Here is a 14,892-nt window from a genome sequence, read left to right on the forward strand (position 1 = left end):
GGACACTCCTACCTGCACGTATGTGTGCAGACTTGACTGCACTTTCCTGTGGCACTTCGACTAGGTGAGGCATCACCTTCACGATTTCTGTGCCCCACCTAGAAGTCTCTCTTTGTCTCCAGGTTCCTGTAAATACTGTCAGCAACTCTGGTGGGGTGCTTCTAGAGTCTGCATTTACATAGGAGGATGTGGGGTCTAACTTTTCACATATTTCGGGGTTGGCTGACCAGACAGTAGGGGTTTTTATCCAAGATTCCTCTCGGACTTCCTTTAACCTGCCCTCTCGGTTACTTTTTCCCCTTCTCTTTCCAAACCTTTGCCATCCGTGTGCCTGCCTGTCCCCTTTTGTTCTCGGCGGGGGTCCTTTACAGTTCACCAGCCCCCTGCTGGAGGGTCCTCCTAACACCAGTACAGGACTTAGGGGTTCAGGTTTCACTGTAGGTTGGGGTTTCTCCTCAACCTGGCACAAGTGGTAACTCCTGCAGTACTCCACCATATCTTTGTGGAGTTTTGGCCAGTTAAACTGCTGTCTTATGAGGGCTTTGGTCTTTCGTATTCTGGCATGTACATCCACTGTACTCTTGTGTGCCCTTCTTAATATTTCTCCCCGGTACCTCTGTGGCACAACTAACAGGTGAACTACTGTCCACTCCTTGCCCTCAGTTCTGTGAGGAGAACTCCATTTCCTCATCAGTACCTCATTCTTTAAATAGTAGCAATCAGGGACTCCCTCTGCTTCACTTTCAGACTGGGCAGCCTGAGCTAACTCTCGCAATACTGGGTCAGCTCGCTGAGCCTCAGCTAGGGAAAATGCATTTAATTCAGTCCCTGGGTCTCCTAACTTTCTAAAGAAAGTCTGGGACAGGCAGACCTCATGGTCATCTGCCTGCAGTGCCAGTGCAGTCTCCTCTGGAGGAGCTGGTTTGATCGTGGTTTGATCCACTTCACATTCAGGGGCGGCAAGGGATTGTCTTCTGCCACTGCGCTGTCTCTCTGACCTCCCGCGCTCTTTCTTTCACTACTGGGGGCTACCACTTTCATCCCTGCCAGATCATTACCCAGGAGCAGGCCAACCCCGTCCACAGGCAAACTAGGGACAATACCTATGGTCACCGGTCCCGAAACTAGGTCACACTCCAGGTGCACCCGGTGTACAGGTACAGACGTACATTGCCCTCCAATACCATTCACCACCATTCTGGTGTTCACTGCACTCTCTGGGGGAAAGGTCAGGCCTTTTCCCAGTAAAGGGATCTAGTGGCCCCTGTGCCCCTAAGAATCACCATCGGCTTGCTTGCCCCACTCGAGAGGTATGGGGTTACTTTCCCTTCAGACACAAAACCCTGATAACCTTCAGGAATCCTATTAGCTTTTCCTGCACTGGCCATAGTAAGCTTCCTGGGTTGCACTCATACTGCAGTTAAAGCCACAGCTTGTTCTGCTGTGCTTTGCATCAGGTCCCCATCTTCACTGAGTGGGTGTGCCCTGATTAACCCTACTGGTTTCCCCTTTAGTTTCCAGCAGTCAGCTTTTAAATGCCCTGCTTTATTACAATGGAATCACACAGGTCTCCGGGTCTCAGTCTTGCTCACAGCACCTTCCTTTTTGGCTGGAGGAGGGTCTCCTGTGTCTCCTGCTTTCCTTACTCTCCCCGGACTGCCTGGGCTTCTATCACCTTCCCACCCTTTGTCCTTTTTGGATTTGTGGGTGTGATTAGGAAAGGTTCTCCCCGGGAAACCAACTTATAAATTAAAGCAAACTCATCAGCCAGAACGGCCGCTTGCCGGGCTCTCTGAACCCGCTGCTCCTCTACATAGGTATTTATTGAGAGTGGGAGAGAGTTTTTTAATTCCTCTAACAGAATTATTTCACTGAGATTCTCATAGCTGAGCTATATTTTAAGAGCCCTCGGCCACTGGTCAAAAGCCAGCTGCTTACCTCTTTCAAACCCCAGATAAGTTTGATTAGCTTGCTTCTTGAGGGTTCTAAACTTTTGGCGATAGGCTTCGGGTACTAGTTCATATACCCCGAGGATAGCGTTTTTGGTCAGTTCATAATTTGATGAACTCTCATCTGGCAACAAGGAATAAACCTCATGGGCTTTTCCAGTTAGTTTACTTTGCAATGAGAGAGCAGGTCTCAGCTGGCCATTTTAGCTGCTTTGCCACAGGATTCTCAAAAGACACAAAAAACGTTTCTACATCTTCCTCATTGAATTTTGGAATTAATTGAGCGAGCTTTAGCAATTTTGAACACAGCCCTGAATTCTGCTCCTCCATATTGGCCATGCTTTCACTGGGGTTACTCTGTCGCCCCCCCTAGTTAACTCAAGCCGCCTTAGCTCTCTTTCTTTGCATTCTTTCTGGAATATTCTTTCTCTCTCTCTCTCCTGCCTTTCTGTTTTTTCATGTCCCTTCTGGAAGGCTCTTTCTCTCTCTTCCCATTCCTTCTGGAAGGCTCTCTTTTTCTCCCTCCACCTGCCACTAACTCTCTCTCTTTCGCTTTCCCTGTCTTCTAATTTAAGTTTCTTTTGTTCCATTTGTATCTTTCCTAGCAGTACCCTGTCTGGGGTAACACTGCTTCTGCTTCTTCAGATTCAAGGGAAAAATGGTTGGCCACTAGCCGTAGGAGTTCAGACTTCCTAGCCTTGCCACGTACAGTGATTTCACACTGCTCAGCCATTTTTCTCAACTCCTCCATAGACAGTGCATTTAACTTATCCCAAGTTACTTCACCCAGGCTTGGAGAGCTAATCGCTTCTGTTGCAGACCACACACAACCACAGGAAAACCTGTATTAATCTTGCTCTTTTTTTTTTGATTGGGAACAATTTGGCTTCCTATTTCTCTCGTTTGTCGGTAAAATCCCAGACGAATCCCCAAATCTGTGTTACGACCAGTTGAGAAAGGTTTCTAGGCGTCTTTTACTGTCTTCACCTGATCTTAGTAAACAGGGTTTTTAATTTTAAACACACTGTGTTTTGAGCTCCCCCTTAGTGAATCCTTGTTCACCACTTTCCAATTATAAGGCAAAGAAATGAGCACAAACAGACCTTCTTAGGTTTAAAGAAGAAAAGTGAAATTTATTAAAACTTAAACTTAAACTCTAATTTGGTTAACACCTACGGATACACGCTGCACCCCATGCAAGCATGCATACGTGATACATACATGCAAATAGAGACAGAAAAGAGCAGAAGAAAAATAAAGTGGAGAGGTTTGAGGCAATTTCAGAAGAGTTTCTTATTACTGTGTATTGAGCTCACTGTAGTCCTTTTGTAGGTAGTTCTTGCTTTTCCTTGGGGCCCAGTATTCTTCATAAGCCTTGTTCACTGTAGGAGACTTTTCTCTTTCAGGGTTCATATATCTTCAATGGATTCCGAAGCTGGTGAGAGTGAGATGAGAGCAGACAGGAGAGAGGTCTTTTCAATCTAAGAGCAAACAGCTTTCTGAGTTCAAATTCTCTGTGGCAAGTTCAATTTCAAATAATCTCCAACTGCTAGTTATTCATGTGACTAAACTGGTCTGACCACGTCTGTTTGTGTATTCAGCCATCTTAGCAGTTATTCTGGAATGCTAGCCTCTCAACCTTCAATGTCTGGTAATCAAAAGTTCATGTGGATTACTTGGAGCAGGGAGTGGCCCCTTTGCCCTTTCCATAAGATTCTGTGTAGACCTCACACGACTTAACAAAGCAGTAGAGAGAGAGATCCACCCAATGGCATCAGTGGATGAAAGTTTGGCAAAACTGGAAAAAAGCTCCATGTTTACAAAATTAGATGCAAACAGTGTTTGGCTGTTACTTTTGAATGAAGAGTCTAAATTGTTGACAGCATTTATAACACCATTTGGAAGGTTCTATTTCAGCAGGTTACCATTTGGTATTACGTCAGCACTTGAGATCTTTCAGAGAACGATGTTAAAGATCCTGGAAGGTTTAAGAGGGGATAACCTGTCACATGGATGACATCCTAATTCATGGAGCAAACCAGAAAGAACATGACACAGTATTACAAAGATTAGAAGAAGCAGTTCTCATGTTGAATGAGAAGTGTGTATTTTTGTAGACAACTGTGAGGTTCCTTGGTCACATAATTGATGGGTCAGGTAGCAAGGCAGATCCACAGAAGACGAAGGCATAAAAGATTTTCCAGAATCAAAAAACATAACGGAACTACAAAGATTTATGGAAATGGTGAATCAGGTAGGGAAATTTTTACCAATTTGGCTACTATAAACAAGCCTTTACGATAACTGCTAAGGAGCAGTAATATCTGGTGTTGATAAAAATGTAGAAAAAATCCTTTGAGAAAATCAAAGAGATGTTAATTTCATCAGAGGTGTTAGCACACTATGATCCAGAGCTAATGACCACAGTTGCAGTGGATGCATCAGCAACAGGGTTAGATGCAATCTCGTTTCAAGTCCAGAAGGATGGAAAATGCAGACCTGTGTATTTTGCTTCATGTTCATTAACTGAAACTGAATAGAGATATGCAGTCGTTGAGAAGGAAACACTGGCAGCAACATGGGCAGGCAAAAAAATTTACGACTACATATTGGGCTTTAAGTTCAAGATTCAAACCGACCACAAACCGCTCGTGATGATGTTGAATTCGGAAGAGCTAGCAAAGTTACCTTCAAGGGTACAAAGATTTTGACTAAGACTAATGAGGCATAATATGACAACAGACTATATTCCAGAGAAACAGCAGATGCATTATCAAGAGCGACAACTGGAAGACCTGAAGAAGGAGATGTCTTACTTCTGGAAGTAGAAGTCTTTGCTTTAACAATAACCGAGAATTTACCAGCAATAGCTCAGAAATTGAGTGCAATCAGAAATTTGCAGAAAGAAGCCGAAATATGCGAAAGAATAAGAGAACATTGTCAAAGTGGCTGGCCAGAATATATGCCACATAACTTGGTTTTAAGGAACTATTATGAGCAAAGGATTCATCTAAGTATTGTGGATGATTTGCTAGTCTACGATATAAGATTAGTCATCCCAAGAGCTTTAAGATTGGATATCTTGGAGAAATTACACCAAGGTCATTTAGGAATCACCAACTATAGACCAAAAGTGAGCAACTCAGTATGGCGGATATTTCAAAAATGATCGAAGAGATTATATTCAGATGCATCACACGTGTTACTACCAGACTAGAGATGAGAGAGCCACTCACGTCATCTTCGCTTCTGTCCAGACCATGTAGGAGCGTGTAGGAATGGATTTCTTTTGCATGAAGGGAAGAAGTTCCTTATTGTCATTGACTATTACTCGAGATGCGTTGAAGTTCAGGTACTACATGGCCAGAGTTCCTTTAAACATGCCGGGTTTCTTCACATACAGGAGGATATAGGAAACTGCCACACTGTATACAGGGGTTGTTTTCAAGAGAGAGAGAACTGAGCTGTTCTTTCTTTTGGCAGGCAAAATCAACAACTGTTCTTTTTAACAGATCAAATTGAAACTAAATCTTTCCAGAAAGCATGCCTCCTGTCAGCCATAAATATTGGCTTGTCACTTCTTCGTAAACATCTCTCCAAGTCAAAAACAACCCCTGCTGTGTTTTTATTTGCAAACAACTGCCTTCGAGTAACTGTTTACAGTTCAAACTCAGTCCAAACCTTCTGGTGACCTCCTTTTAAAAAAACACCGGAATTTCCAGCATCTATGGAATTCTTTTCAGTTTTAAAACACAAATTCTCAAACTTTAACAAAAAACAGAAACACTCGTAACACCTCTGCCCTTGAAGAAATGAAATGCCATTTTTAAACGCGTTTCATTAAAATGTATTTAAAAAAAGATGAAAACATTTTAAACACATTTTCACAGTCATCCACATTCACTCTTTACCTGTAGTTAATACAAGTTTGCTTTGTACCATCTTTGCACTTATATAACTCCAAACAAAGTTAGATTCACCACAAAGCATCTGCAATAACATTATTTTTGCCCGCAGTGCGAGTAATCTTTAAGTGATAAGGCTGGGATCACTTAGCTCTGTCTATCACATGCTGCTGATGCAGTTTGGCACACAAGTAGTCCTGGGTTGGGCTTCACCAGGTTGACACCTCATTTTGAGATATGCCTGGTGCTGCTCCTGCCATGCTCATCTGCACTCTTCATTGAACCTGGGTTGATCCCCCGGCTTGATGGTAATGGTAGAGTGGGGGGATATGCCGGACCATGAGGTTACAGATTGTGGTCAATTCTGCTGCTGCTGATGCCTCACAGCGCCTCCTGGTTGCCCTGTTTTGTATTGCTAAATCTGTTTGAAATCTTTCCCATTTAGCATTCCATACTCAGTCAATGCTGTCCCATTGTATCACTAATACCAATTGTATTCCACTAGGATAAGATTTGATTTTTAAATTCGAATGGTGATGGGATGTCAGAGGGCATGAGTGCTCCAAAGTCTTGTGTCAGGGCAGCTATCCCATTCTGTGCTTCCCCAGACAAGCACTTCATCCAAAGGAAGGGTGGGAGTCACCTTGATTATGGTCATTCCTGTCTTCGTTGCTGGTTTACAAGCAAACACTTTTAGAAGCCTGGAGTGAATTTCTTGCCTGAGTTAAAAAATACAAATAGTTTAAGCATCCACCCCCCCCGCCCCACCCCTCAAAAATAATGGAATAGTATAAGACACTGCCCTGGCCATTGTTGCAATATAACTTAATGATGTTTTTAACATATGTGCAAATATCAGATTCAAATGTTTGTCCTTCTGTCACCTTCTTCAAGGATATATCAGTCACTGCGTGATTATATATTTTATTTTTAGCACAAATATTCATTTATTTTTAACAATATTTACTTGCATGAGTTGTCTCTGTGAATGTATTTGATTAATTTTGCTTTTTCTGACTTGCTTTTACGCACCATGTTGCATCTTCAGCAAACCTAGGCAGCTTTCTTATAATATTAACAATGTTATTAATAATAAGCACCAGAAGTCCCATGACTGATCTCTGTAGACTCCACTGGTAATCCCAGTCCATTAATAATGTGTTAGCACAATGCTCTGTTTGGAAGACCTTGCCTTTATTATACCTTTCTTTCAGGAAAGTGTGATGGGTAACCTTTTCAGAATATTCAGGAAAAAACTTTCCCTCAAATCACTTACCACTGCACTTTCAAATTCACAACTATCTAGTCTTTGGCCTACAATTTATCATAACATTTCTGCAGCTACTGATTTACTAAATCACACCTCTCCATCACCTTTAATGCCCTTGTCCCCACTAGAACTATTACTCTTTCTAACCCTAATCATTCCCCCGATATATCCCTATCTCCAATCTCTTTAAGTCCAATGGATACAGATTTGAATGTCTTTGGCAAACAATTGGTTTCACATCCATCTCCAGATCTGATTAGGCCATGCTCTCCATTGCTAAAACCGTTCATTATTCCAAGATCATATGGGAATGCAAAGATAACCACAGTTTCTTTTCTCTACCACAAACTGTCTTCTTAACCATCCTCCCCTGACACTTCCACCCTCACTCTGACAATAACTACAAAGAGCTCATGGATTTTTTTTGTTACAAAGATTGAGACCATCTGTTCAGCACCCTCTGCCACTTGCCCTAGACCACTGGAACAAACTTTCCCAAATGTTCCCCATCACCCTAGCCTGAAATCAAGTCTTCTCTATATTCTATTCCATCTGTCCCAGTGTTCTCTCCAACCTCATCTTGTCCATGAGCCCCACCTCCTGCTTCCTCTATCCTATTCCAACCAAACTATCGACCATTCAACTTCCTGGGCCCCATGCTAGCTTATATTGTTAACAGTTCCCTCTCCTCAGGTACTGTCCCATCCCCTCCTTCAAATCTGTTGTCATCACCCATCTCCTCAAAAAACTTCTTTTGACCCCTTTGTTCTTGCAAACCACTGCCCCAACTTCAACCCCCCTTTCCTGTTCATAGTCCTTGAACATGTTGCCGCTTCCGAAATCTGTGCCCATCTTTCCTGCAATTCCATGTTTGAATCCTTCCAATCAAGTTTCTAGCCCAGCCACAGTACTGAAATGGCTGTTGTCAAAGTCGTGAATGGCATTCTTTGTAACTGCGACAGTGATAAGTTATTCCTCTTTACCTTTCTTGACTTACCCACAGCCTTTGACACAGTTGACCACACCATCCTCCTCCAATGAATCTCCTCTGTCATCGAGCTGGGTGGAGCTGCCCTGGCTTGATTATATTCTTATCTATCGAACCATAGCCAGAGAATGATCTGCAATGGCTTCTCCTCCCACTCCTGTGCTGTTATCTCTGGAGTCTCCCAAGGATCTATTCTTGACCCCCTTCTATTTCTCATCTACATGCTATCCCTCAGCAATATCATCCAAAAATACAATATCAGGTTCCATATGTATGCTGATGGCACTCAGCTCTATCTCACCATCACCTCCTTGGACCAATCACTGTCAAGACTTGTCATCCTGATTGTCCGACATCCAATATTGGATGAGCAGAAATTTCCTCCAACTAAATATTGGGAAGACTGATGCTATTGTTTTGGGTCCCTGCCATAAACTCCATTCCATGACCAACATTTCCATTCCTGACAACTGTCTTAAGCCGAGTAAGACCATTTGGAACTTGGCGCAGTGTTTGACCACGAGATGATTTTCCAAGCATATATTCACACCATCACAAAGATTGCCTACTTCTGTAACATTGCCTGCTGCAGTTCAGCTGTTGCTGAAAATCTTATCCATTACTTTGTTACATCTAGTCTTGACTTTCCTGGCTGTTGTCCCACTTTCCACCCTCCATAAACTTGGGTTAATTCAAAACTCTGCTGCCCGTGCCTTAACTCACTTGAAATCTCGTTTACTAATAATCCCTGTGCTTACTGATTTTCACTGGCTCCTGGTCCAACAACACCTCAATTTTAAAAACCTCTTCCTTGTTTTCAAATCTCTCCATGGCCTTGCCCCACCCTATCTTTATAGCCTCCTCCAGCCCTACAAACCTGTGAGATTTCAGTGTTCTTCCAATTCTGGCCTCTTACACATCCCCAATTTTAATTGCTCCACCGTTGGTGACTGTGCTTCTATCTGCATTGGTCCTATGCTCTGGAATTCCATCCCTAAACCTCTCCGCCTCTCTACCCCTCTCTCCCCTTTTAAGATGTTCCTCAAAATCCACCTCTTTGATCAAGCTTTCGATCATCTGTCCTAATATCTCCTTCTGTGGCTCAGTGTTTTTATTGATATCACTCTTAGTAAGTACCTTGGGATGTTTTACAATGTTAAATGCAGTATATAAATGTAAGTTGTTGTTATATTGCTTTTCTCAAAGTTAAACAAATAGAGAAACAAAATTAAGCTTTTGGAGCATTTCCAAATTGCTCATGCACTATTTATGCCATCATCAATAACAACACCAACTTGGCCTTGGGTTCTGAGTTAGCTGTGGTTGGGGACAGTGGGGAAGGGTCCTGTAGACTGCTGGTCACACTGTCTGGGATCAGTGCTCCTCATGGCCAGTGGTTGTGTTGATGTGCTGACAGGGTAGTTTGTATTGAGTGGGTCTCCCAAAGTGAGTCTCAGACTCTCTGCTGTTTCCCAGATCCAGGACTAAATCAAATGTAATTTGTTCTGATTAATGCATGTACCGCATGGTTGTTGTGGGGAGCATTGCATGCTACTATGGAGGGAGAATGCATCTTTTTGCAGCTAATAACGAGAGTCAAGCTAGTCCTTGTGTTGCAAAGTAAGCAGTCCCAACAAGCACCAACCTGGATCCTCTGGGCTTGTGAAACCAGTTATATTCCAAAAGATCTCCCGGATTGCTGTCCAGAACAGCTGGACACAAAGGCACAAGTAGAATATAGGAAGGAGGGTTTTCTTCAGGCAGCATTCCCTGCAGAATTTGTTTGGTAGGGAGGGGTACAATCTGTGAAGTGTATGTGAGTGTGGTATGTAGGATTTTTAGTTAAGTGTTTTGCAATTTTCTGAAGGCAGGGATGTTTAGGATCTGACTCCATGCCCTTTGCCATTCTTCCTCCCTTTACCAGTTGGCCAAAGTCATGTTTCCTGGCATCCTTCAGGTTGTCTGGTCTTAGTTATAGAGGTAAGAATGGCACATGGGATGAAGATCTGTTCACAAGACGCTGTTGGGGAGTGGAGGAAAAGTTCCAAGAGCGATGGGTCACACTAAACTCTATAAGTTATTGCAGATGGTGTTTCCTTTGGAGATAGTGTTATTGGTCATATTGAATAAAAGGAAATTTGTCAGATAACTGGTGGAAGGGCAGAATCTAGCCCTCCTGGAGGAGGTGACAACATCTGGTGATCTCTTTATGCATAAAATCTGGATGCATAAAATACTCCCCGAGGAGAAATTTCTTCACTGAAAGGGTTGTGAATCTTCAGAATTCTCTACCTCAGAGGGTTAAGGATGCTCCATGGTTGAATATATTGAAGGCTGAGATAGACAGTTTTGGTCTCTCTGGGAATCAAGTTATATGGGGACCAGGTGGGTCATGCCAAGTTCAGCATCTATCTGAGGTGAGACTCCCTGGCACCTCCCCACTGTGCCATACTGGGGAGAGGGGTGATAGCCTTAGTGGGATCTTTGGGTAAGCACAGAACTGGCTCCAGGTTGAGAGAGTTGAATTGAATGTGGGTGTTTTTGGCTCTCTGTTGGCCTCTTCTGAATGGATATGAATAGGAGACTGTGCAGGGGAATTGGGGTGAAGGTTCCTATTTCCAATCCCTACCATGAGCTATGTTGGGGGTTTAGGGACCAGGACACAATCACTGAGGTCTAAGCTGGTCAGTATTAATATCCAAAGTTTGGGAGACCATGGGTGAAATCTTCTCACCTTAGTCCCCACTGTTATGAGAGGACCATTTTGGGGTTGGGAACCCGACTCACTGATTTGCACACATGGCCTTTGCTTTTTCCCAGAACAAACAAATTACCATCCCGCCTCTGGCCTCCTGACCAATTAGGTAGGGCAGGCAGGATGACGCTTCCATTCTGTCAAAGAAAGGATTTCTAACTAAAGGGACCACAGCATGGGTTACAAGGGCTCACCAGCACTTGTATTTTTAAGAATGTAAGAAATAGGAGTAGGAGTGGACCATATGGCCCCTTGAGCCTGCTCTGCTATTCAATATAATCATGGCTAATCTTGGGCTTCAACTCTACTTTCCTACCTGGTCCCCATATCCCTTGATTCCCTGAGAGATCAAAAATCTATCTGTCCCAGCCTTAAATATATTCAACCATGGAGCACCTTCAACCCTCTGAGCTAGAGAATTCCAAAGATTCATAACCCTTTTAGTGATGATATTCTCCTCAGGTGGTATTTTATGCATCCCGCGGTGTCTCTGATGGCTGAACCGGAAGTTGGCTGCTCTTCCACTTCTGTCCTTTTTGCTGGCTCCCACATTATTACATATTTAAATTTAAGTGTCAGGAGCGGGTCTGGGAGATATGTGTAATCATGCAGCGGGACGGATTTTTATTGGTGGAACCCGCCATCATTTTGCAAAGCACCATTAATGCCATGGCTATAAATCATTCCACAGTGCAAGCCTGGAGGTTCAGCAGCCTGTCGGTCTTTAATCTTCCTTAGGACATCTTTATTCATATTGCTTAATTCAAGTACTTTTTCCTCCTTCATCCCTTCCAATCCCTTCCACCCCAGCACCAACTCACCTTTATATTTGACCGCTTTCACCATCACCACCCACACTAGCACCGTTATGGCAGCCAGCAGTGTCCTACCGCACAGTTTAGTGATGCCTCCCTGCAGGCTCTTCTTCAGGCTGACAGGGAAAGGTGGGAGATCCTCTTTCCAAGGGATGGACTCAGAAGACCCTCCCGGCCTGACAAAGGCGGCCTGAATGGAGGTGGCGGAGGAGGTCTCAAACTATGGGTCACCCATAGAACCTGGTTACAGTTTCAGAAACATGCCAATGACTTGCTCAGAGAGTAAGTGATGTTGCCAATGCTGCCCAAGTAATCTATATCTTGGCTCTGAGAGTGTTTATGACAGTGGGCTATCATAGTATGCGTTCGAATGTGTGATCAGCCTTGGTGCCAAATATCAAATGATTGTGCAGAATGCGTATGTCTGGCATATGTTTGCGCTTGGATGCAGTGTGCAAATGACAGTCCAGAATGAGTGATGTCAATGCATGTGGATAATGGGTCTGAGGCATCATTTGACATTTCAATAAATCAGCACCTTCTCCTGCAGGATAAACAGCCCCGTAATCAATGGGAGCAGAAGAAAATTGGTGGAAAGGAGTGCCTGACTAGAGAATTCTGACCCCAGCAGAGAAGGAGACAGCAGAGTTGGCTGGAGAGGAAGGAGGTTGAGCAAATGCAGACAGCGAGGCAGGATTGTCAAGGTGGAAGGATGAAGTGTTCAATTTACTTTTGCAGCCATATGTGAACACAGGAGGAATATGTGAAAATGTGTTGACCTCATGATGTAATGATGCTTAATGTGTCCTGTTTGTTTTGCCACTGCAGGTGCCCGCACTCAACCAGCGGAATGCCGCGAGGCACAAGCCACTGCCTCTGGGGATGATGACGCCAATGCCCCAGAGGGTGTACCGTCGCCTGCCTCTTCTTCCACCTTCGCCAGCGCAGATACATTCACAGTGTCCGCGGGGTTTCAGCTTAGAATCAAGGTCACAATCTGGTGGGCACAACAAGACACGTCCTAGGAGCTGAGGGAACATGTTACAGCTGGGTCCCCTGTCATTTGGAAGACTTCTGGGGACCAGGCCTCTGCTCAGCCTCATGCTGATGAAGATCCTCTGTTTGAGGCGACAAGAAGTCTGCTGGAAGAGCAGAGAAATATTGGGGAAAATATGTTGCCAATGCGTGATCATGCACAGGTTTGTAAGTGCAATAGAGCAATCTGTGCAAGCCATGATGTCTGCCATGTCCCAGGCATATAGGTGTATGGCTTACTCAGTTGGCGAGCTCCATGGCGGGTCTGGTCGACCCATATGCACTCTGACCTGCTCTCCATCGCTGTAGCCATGGGCTCTGTGCATCAATGGCAAGCGAGAGGGGGACAAGGAACCTGGACCCTCCTCCAGGTGCCCCTTCCCTTCATTGGGACAGACAGTTACCATTGTGCACCCAGATGGAGGAGGAACGCCAGCTGCCCCAGGGCCTTCCTCCCAGGACACCCCCAGGGTAATTGGTGTCTCATCTCCCCCCGCGACATTGACCCACCTTACCTCCAGTAGCTGAGTCCACAGTGGGGGGGGGGACCTTCAGCAGGTGAGCCCATGGGGGCTGCTCAAGCACCAGTGCTGGAGACCCCCAGTAGGATGGAACCCTCAAGGTCCCATACGTCCAGAGGACACATGCCATGGTCATCAAGGGCAATGGGGCAGTGCAATGACCAGACTGCCCCCACCTCAGCTGCTAATGTCGGGGTAGCACCTAGATGTAGTGGAAGAAAAAGGAAAATTAAGGAATTGTGAACACGAAGGTGACATGGGTGGTTATAATAGTAACAAAGTATAATAGTGTGAAATATATTTATTTGATTTACTTTTTCATACATTCTCGTGTATTATTTAAAGTTTGTGATCTGAAAAGGATAATAGGATAATGATTCTTCCGCCTTTTGGCTGGGATGCATTTACACTTTCAAAGGATTTTAGAGAATGACCATTGTGTTGTTCCAGTTGATGTTTGTGCCTTCAGTCTTCAATGACAGCTGCTTGTTTAATGAAGATTTTTCACAGTATTCCGTAGTGACATACCTTCCAATGCAAGTTCTGTAGACCCTCTCTTACAAGCCTTGCATTGTAGCTCTGCAGCACCATTGCAAACCAGATCAGTGCCGGTATAATCAAAGTGCTGTAATGGTGTAGCATCTTATGTCCCAGGGGTGATACCTGGATGCAAGACACTATTACCACAGAGATGCAGGTAGTTTTCAATGATGTTCATAAGGGCATCAAGCTCATCTCCATTGCAGGTGCAATTGTTAATGTTCCTCGAGGCGTGCTTCTACATTACAGCAATGAAGCAGGTCACAGGGGTATTTGAACATTCTGTGAAGTTGAAGTTTCTAACATTTGAGCTTCTATTAGGTAAGTGCATCATGCTTGGCGGAAACCTCCAAAGATAAGGTTCTCTCTGATGCCCCTTGTACGTCTCTCCATGGCCCTAACATCCACAAAATTCTCCAACACATTATTGTCCTCCTCCTCATGCTCTTCATATTCATCCTCATCTGAGGAGGACTGCTGTTCCTTCTTTTCCTCCACATGCAAAATATGTCCGTGTTGCATTGCCAGGTTGTGTAGTGTAGACACGGATTATTTGTGACACCCTCTGTGGGTCGTACTGAAGAGCCCCTCCAGACCATTTGAGGTAGCGGAAGCATATTTTCAGCATGCCTATGGTGTGTTCGATAATGGCTCTGGTGGATGCATGAGCAGCATTGTTTTGGGCAAAAGATGCAGGGGGATGTGAGGAAGAACCTTTTTACACAGTAAGTGATAATGACCTGGAACTCTCTGACTATGAGGATGGTGGAAGCGGAGGTGATGAATGATCTCATAGGGAATTTAGATGGGCAATTGAGGGAAATAAACTTGCAGGGCTACAAAGTTCGAGCGGGGAAATGGGACTGATTGGATGGTTCTACAGAGAGCCAGCAAGGCCTCAATGGGCTGAATCCCTCCATCTGTGCTGTAATGACTATGAAAAACTGTAGAAAAATTACTGATGAGACAACCATTCCATCGCAGATCACGTTTGTTTATGGAGGTATTTAAATGCAACAAATTTTGGCAATCATAAAAACTGGAGTCTGTACAAATGCTTCTGTTATTTGATCATATTGGAAAAATAACGATTGCTTTAAATATTAAAAACATC

The sequence above is a fragment of the Heterodontus francisci genome, chromosome 1 (assembly GCF_036365525.1).
Source record: "Heterodontus francisci isolate sHetFra1 chromosome 1, sHetFra1.hap1, whole genome shotgun sequence".
NCBI lineage: Eukaryota > Metazoa > Chordata > Chondrichthyes > Heterodontiformes > Heterodontidae > Heterodontus > Heterodontus francisci.